The sequence below is a fragment of the Echinops telfairi genome, unplaced genomic scaffold (assembly GCF_000313985.2).
Source record: "Echinops telfairi isolate 266 unplaced genomic scaffold, ASM31398v2 ScPeMD7_44;HRSCAF=162, whole genome shotgun sequence".
Classification (NCBI taxonomy): Eukaryota; Metazoa; Chordata; class Mammalia; order Afrosoricida; family Tenrecidae; genus Echinops; species Echinops telfairi.
Genome location: NW_022103942.1, coordinates 8,764,272 through 8,772,303, shown reverse-complemented (window position 1 = coordinate 8,772,303; position 8,032 = coordinate 8,764,272). Strand labels below are relative to the sequence as shown.

The following is an 8,032-nucleotide window of genomic DNA, read 5'->3' as shown; positions in this document are numbered from 1 at the left end:
TTTACAGGAGTAGACAATCTCATCTTTCTCCCATAAAATTGTTTGTGGGTTCAAACCACTGACCCTTTGATTAGTAGCTCAATACAGAATCCATTATGCAACTACTGCTCTTCAGCATTAGAGCTATATGCAAACCTCTACCGACATGAGATACATTGGCCAAGGATTGAATCTGAGTCTCCAGCACGGAAAGCAACAATTTTATCTCTGAGCCACCACTGACTTGACTTAGATATACATAGAACATAGATTACCTATGAGCTATTTATTCATTCAAACAAAGGTTCAGATTCTGGCTCCCTTTGATATCAAAGCATTGCTTCCACTCCACCCAGTATACTCTGACCCTATCCACATTTCCAAAATTATCCTCTATGGGCATCAATATTTCCCCTACTCTTTTCTCCATGTGCAATCTGAAGGAGCATCTGCCTCCAGAAGATATATTTAAAACCTCTGCACAGGAATGAATTTATATAAACACTAAATGGAAAAGGCAAGAGAATAAAAATAAATACATCATTATATGTTCTTTTGATTACAATCTTACTCAGTAAAGTAGCTATAGCTTATATTCATGGCTGTATGAAATGATTCTTAATACATTAAGGGAGGAAAAGGAGAGAAACAGGATATTTCATTTTTAAATATATTTTTTAAAAACACTTGTTTTATATCCATATCATTTTTTTATTTTGAGGTCATTTTTTGAGTCTTGATGATTTGATCTTTAAGATAGAACTTCAAGTAGTAAATGGAAGTTACAGTATGCACCATTGATTATTTCTATCTCAGAAAATAAAGACCATGTCAGAAAATAGTAATCCTTTTGACAAATAATAAATTCAGATGAACACTGCTAGCTGCTATGAATGTAGCTGTACATATCAGGCAGTCAATTCTATAAAATCACCTGTACTTCTGTATACATTGTCATTGATATGGTGACAGCCCATGAAGAGCTCCCTGAAAAAATATAAATTCAATATCTTAACCTGCCACTATCTCAGTACTAGGACCCTGGGATGACAGCTATAATATTTCAGGAAAAATACCTATCAGATTTTAGTTTATAATTCCCTCATGCTTCTATACAAAAATTCATGTTTGGGATATAACTTTCTGGTTAATCAAAAGTTGAGAAGCAGAGATCAAATTTATTTTCTGCTTATTGCATGTCTTCTTGTACACCATTGCCCACTCACATAACTTCACCATATTTCATCAGTTTACTGATCCATAAATAAGCCACAACTATGCTTAGTCCTCAGTTACATTTAGAGGTTAATTTCCTGAAATGATTGTGGGGGAAAGTAGTGTGATATCTACCTTCACTCGTCCCACTGATAGTTTTGGTTTGCTGTGAACTCCCTAATTCAGTCAAGATAATCTGTCTTCCAAGTAGGCACCAGATATATATGAAAAGGATTAAAATAAAAATACTTATCATACTCATATAAAATTTAATTCCATCACATATTATATTTTAATTCCCCAAAGACTGAATTTTCAGTATCTTACCTCCATGATGCACTAATCAGTCTCTGTAACCTACCAAAATACAAAGACGATTGTAAATTTGCCGTGTAAGGTTGCAGTAAATGTTTTTCACCTCTCCCAGGTCTCCTAGTTGTCACCCATTACATGTGGTTTCCATGTGTTGCTCATTATTAAACACCAAGTACAATAATATAAAATGCTCACAAATGCCCCACCAATAAAGACACAAGGTTTAGCAAGTCATAGGTTCCAGAAAGTCTCTATCTCAATAACACTAGCTTAATAAGAATGCAAATTTGTATATATTATTAATTGAATGCCAGTTATGTATTTATTGAAAATCTATTTTATGTAAACTGTATTGCCCCAAAGGTGCACATGCAGCTTGCGAAAACAAAAACAACAAAAATTGTGGTAGATAATCACAATTTAGACTAATAAATAATTAGTTTCATGTGCATTGTAATAAAACAATACAACTATATCCATGTGGATACTATGTGCAATTTAAGGTATTCAAGGTCATTAAAAATATAGCTGCTATAGATTATAATTAATTTGTATTGATTGGTTAATATCTTTATTATACTGTAAGTTACATAAGTAAAATAACCATGTCTTTTGATATTTGTGTTCTCCAGACAATGTCAATGAATGCATGAAATAGCATTGGGATTGTTTATAAGACTTGTTTGGGATACAATAAAATGATAGAAGGAAAACTATCTATGTAATTTGTAGGGCATCAGAAGAAGTTATGTAATGCATCATGATTCAACTGAGCCCTAAAAATGTGTTGACATTTTTCAAGTGAAAAAGGGTTGGGAAAAGGAATTATGAGGCTAGGGAGGATTATAAAAAGGTTTTAAAATATTTTTAAAGTAACACATTTAGGGAAAAGTAGACAACATATGTGACTGTAGAGTGATGAAGGTGGAGAACATGATAAACATATTTTCAAAAGTGCTAAAAAGACTACTTTTTCTTAAAAGCAATTGTATGCCATTTTGATTTTTTTAATGAAATGCTGGAATCTATGTGACTGCTATTTCAAATACTAACAGTGTCACCAGTGGTGAAAAGGTTTCAGCAGAGCTTCTGGACTAAGAACAGATTAGGAAGAAAAGATCATCTAACTTCTGAGGAATTACCTACTGAGAACAATATGAATAGCAGAAGAACATTGTCTGATTTATTCTAAAATGATGAGACCTTCCATTTGAAATGCACTGAAAATAAAATTGAAGAACAGTCCAGAACACATAGTGTTGACCCAACGATGAAACACACAACTTTCCTTTAGTTCTTAAATGCTTCTTCTCCCCACTATCATGATTCCAATTCTACCTTACAAATCTGGCTAGACCAGAGGATGTACATTAGTACAGATATGAACTGAAAACACAGGGAATCCAGGACAGATGATCCCTTCAGGACCAGTGGTGAGAGTGGTGATACCTGGAGAGTAGAGGGAAGATGAGGTAGAAAGGGGGAACCAATTATAAGGATCTACATATAACCTCCTCCCTGGGGCATGGACAAGAGAAAAGTGGGTGAAGGGAGACAGTGTAAGATATGACAAAATAATTTATAAATTATTAAGGGTTCATGAGGGAGGTGGGAGTGGGACGGGGGAGGGGAATGAATAGCTGATATCCAGGGCTCACGTAGAAAGCAAATGTTTTGAGAATGATGATGGAAACAAATGTACAAATGTGCTTGACACAATGGATGGATGTATGGATTGTGATAAGAATTGTATGGGCCCCCAATAAAATGATTTTTTTAAAATAGTGTTGACCTTAATGAAGTGACCAATGCTTCTGGGACCTATGTTTTCCCATGGTCCATAGCTCCAACAGAGAAAATAAGGCTACAAATATCCTAATCATCAGAACCAAAATTGTGCAAAGCATGAATCTCAGGATATTAAAAGTCATCAAAAAATAAAATTGGAAAGAAGTAAGAAATTATTTGAAACAAACAATAATGGTAACACATCATACTAGAACCTTTGGGATACTGCAAAAGCAGTTATCAGAGAGCAATTTATAGAAATCAATGCACATATGAAAAAGAGGAGAAATTTAAATTCAACAAGTTAACACAACACTTCCAACAACTAGAACAAGAGCAGCACATTATAAGAACAGCAGAAAAGAAATCAGAAATATCAGAGCAAAAAATAAATAAAATGGAAAAAATCAACAAGACATTAAGTTTTTTTTAAAGGATTAAGAAAATTTTTAAATCCCTGGCAAACTTAACAAAAGATAAGAAGAGAGAGAAGATGTATATACCTAGAATAAGAGAAGAAAAGATAGATTTCTCAATAGATCCAAATGAAATAAAAAGAATAACACAGTACTATGAAAGGCTGTTCTCCAAAAAGATTGAATGTCTGTATTCCAACAAGTTTGATAATCTAAAGGAAATAGACAAATACCTAGAAATACATCATCTACCCAAACTAACACATGCGGATATGGAAAACCTGAACAGACCCATAACAGAAGAAGAAATAGAGATGGTCATCATGATACTTCCAACCAAGAAAAGCTCAGGACCAAATGACTTCACAGGGGAATTCTACCAAGTGTCCAGAAAAAGGTGGTAACCAATTCTACACTGACTGTTCCAGAACATAGAAGAAGACGGCAAACTCCCAAACACATTATCCTGATTCCAAAACCAGGCACAATTCCACAAAGACAAAAAAACTACAGATCAATGTCCCTTATGAAATTAGATACAAAAATACTCAACAAAATTCTGGTCAGCAACATATCAAAAAATAATTTATCATAACCAGGTGAATTCATAGCAGGGATGCAAGGATGGTTCAACAGTTGAAAAGCATCAATTTTATCCACCATATAAACAAGATAATTGAGTTAGTTAATTGTGCCAGCCTGGCCGATAATCACATGTGGTGCTGGTTGAAAGGCGGAGGGATAAATGGGTGGTGAAGCCTCGCCTTTCTAGTTCTCGGGTCTCTTGTTTTTGTGATGGTTGCATCGGGTGCAGCTGCCTTAGCGGTTCCCTGCTTCAGCTTGCAAGATTGACTTCCTACAAGACATCCCCAAGGAGAAGCTACATGGACCTATCCCGATGCAGCCCTGGGTGCTGGAGCAGCCGTGTGGAGACCCCTGCTAGTGCTGAGATGCTTGTTCGTTCACTGACTCAGCTTTCCTCCTGCAGTCGGCATCATTGCCTCTGTTTTGTGAGGTGAAGGACTTTGTGGACTGGTGTTGGGTATGGGTTAATGTTGGACTTGTGGGCTTGGGCAGCATTGGGTTGGGATGTTTTCGTGATGCACATTTTCTTTGCATAAAACTCTCTTTTATACATGAGTTGCTGTGGATTTGTTTCTCCAAAGTACCTAGACTAATACAATAATGAATAAGAACCACATGATCATACCAATAAATGCAAAAAACTCTTTTGACAATATCCAACACCCATTTTAATAAAAATACTCAGTAATATAGGAATAAAAAAACTACTCAGCATAATAAATGCCATATATTAAAAACCAAAAGCCAACATAACACTCAATAGGGAAAACTGAAATCATTTTCTCTGAAAACAGGGGCTAGATAAGCGTGCCCCTTATCCCAACTCTTATTCAGCATTGTGCTGGAAGTCCTAGCAAGAACCATTAGAAAACAAGAAAAGAATGTGTGTTAGGGAACTGCAACCAGAGCTGCCATGGTACTTATTTACCTTATGAAACTGCCCATCTTCTTCTGTGGACCTAGCCATGGCACTTCAGCTTACCCCGGTAAGGCATCACCCTCAATGGGAGTACCAAATTTGTAGCCTACTTCATCTCATTTGGCATTAACAACATTTTATATCAGCATGACATATATCCATCAGAAATATTTACTCGAGTGAAAAAATATGGATTGACCTTGCTTGTGAAACTTTCACTTGAGTGAAAAAATATGGATTGGCCTTGCTTGTGACTACTGATCTTAAGTTCATAAAATACCTAAATAATGTGGTGGAATAGGTTGAAGTTTGGTTATACAAATGTTCAGAAGCTGGTGGTAGTCATCTCAAAATTGAAAGCAGTAAAGTCCATGAATGATGGCAGTTTTATATTGAGTGTGACAAGACTGCAAAAGATGACAGTGCACCCTGAGAAAAATCTCAGAAAGCTATAGAAGATGAAATTCATTCAGTTATAAGATAGATCACAGTCACAGTATCATTACTGCCACTCTTGGAAGTTTCTTGTTCTTTTGACCTATTGATTTATACAGATAAAGATTTGGTTGTACCTGAAAAATGGGAAGTAACAGGATGACAGTTCATTACCACTTCTGTGGAAGTTTGTCTTGATTCATTCACTACTACAATCCACAGAGTAAATAGCATGGTGGCCTACAAAATTCCTGTCAATGACTAAGGGATGAGATGAGGGAAAGAGTGTACTTGCAATTCTCAAATGTGTTTTTCTGAAACTAAATCAACTACGTTGATATATGTTATTTCATTTGTTGATTTTTTAAAGAACTATGCCTAAATCCTTTTTTAATCATTTTAACATTACATGGACTTGAGATCATAATTTAAAGGAGATTTTTATATCCCCTGTTATTATATTTGGCTAAACAGATTAGCACAAAAGAATATTGCACATTGCTCCAGAGGGAGCTAATAAATTTCATCAGCTTTATAATGTGAATTGCTTTAAAGGTGTTAACTATATTTGGAAAAACTTTTACTATAAAGCTAAAGACCTTCCTAACTCAAACATTTGATTCAGAATATAGTATTATGATGTTTAATTCAAATTAAGACAAAAGATGTGAATATTAAGAATCTTTGATGGGATCCTGAACATAAATAATATAATCCATATGTAATAAAACATAGGGACTTTCCACAATTTATATTGAGTATAATCCCTAAGTTAAACACATTTCCAATTATTTGTTTTTACTTTATATAACTTGTGTAAATGGAGCTATGAATGTTTTTACTGCTCAATTTTTTGTGATATATAACTCTTTAAAAATGTTTTTATATTTGATAAGTCAAGTTTGAATGACAGTGTAATAAAGTTAAATTTGTATCTTTAAAAAAAGAAATCAAGGAAATACAATTAGGCAAAGTAGAAGTGAAGCCTTAGCTATTTGCTGACAATAAGACTTTATAAGAGAGAACAACTCCTCAAAAGATTGTTGACACTAATTGAGGAGTTTGGTAGAGTAGTAGGATATAAGATCATCAAGTAGAAACAATTGGATTCCTATATATGAACAATAAGAGCTCTGAAAAAGACATTGAGAACAGTTCCATTTACAATAGCCACAAATAAGACGAAAAACCTGGGAATAAGCCTACCCAAAGAAATGAAAGACCTATACAAAAGATCTAAAGAATATTATCATAACACACCAAAAGTGGCCTGCACAAATGGAAAACTATCCTGTGTTCATGGATAAGAAGACTTAATATCATGAAAAATCAATACTACTTAAAGCAGGCTACAAGTAAAAATTCCAGTCCAAATCCCAACTTTTTTCTGTAATGAAATGGAAAAAAAACTATTTACCAACTACATATAGAGAGGTAAGACACCTAGGATAAGTTAACAACATCTCAAAAAGAATATCAAAGTAGGAGATCTTGACCTACCCAACCTCAAAACCTAATACACAATCACAGTAGTCAAAAAAACCAGGCACTGGTATAATGATAGATACATAAACTAATGGAAAAGAATAGAAACCCCAGAAATAAAAGCATTCAGCTATATACAACTGATTTATGACAAAGGACCAAACTCTATTAAATGATGCTGAAAATTTTGGATCCCCATCTGCAGAAAAATGAAATAGGACCCATCTCTCTCCCCATGCACAGAACAAACTAAAGATGGATTAGTGACCTAAATGTAATCCCCAGTGCTATGAGATTTATTAAAAAGAAAACTGGGACAAATTTAAGGGTGTATTGTAGGATACACATATACTACCAAATATAATAAAGGAAGCACAAGCAGTGGAAGACAAAATAAATAATATGGACATATTAAAAATAAAACACTTGTGTGCATCAAAAGACTTCATTGAAATGGTAAAACGAGAGCCACTAATTGGGAGGGGGGGAAACCTTGAGCTATGACATAATTGATGAGAGACTAATTACTAAAATCTATTGAATTCTGCAACAGCTCAATAAGAAAAAGATAACTAATTCAATTAAAATATGAGCAAAGTACATGACAATTCACAAATAATGACACTTGAATGACTAAGAAACACATGAGAAAATGATCATAATCACTAGTCATCCAGGAGATGCAAATCAAAACAATCATGAGATAATATTTTACACCCACGAAGATAGCTCAACTAAAATAAAACAACACAAAAATCTCAGAGAACAACAAATGTGGAGAAGGGTGCATAAAGATTAGAACTTTTTTAAAAATCAATTTATTGGGGCTCATACAATTCATCACAATACATAGATCAATTGTGTAAAGCACATCTATACATTTGTTGCCCTCATT

The 8,032-nt window shown here is 34.2% G+C and overlaps 1 pseudogene; it reads left to right on the top strand.

The window, feature by feature from the left end:
* Positions 1-5,263: 5,263 nt before the first annotated feature.
* LOC101652316 lies at positions 5,264-5,917 on the top strand (annotated as a pseudogene).
* Positions 5,918-8,032: the final 2,115 nt, after the last annotated feature.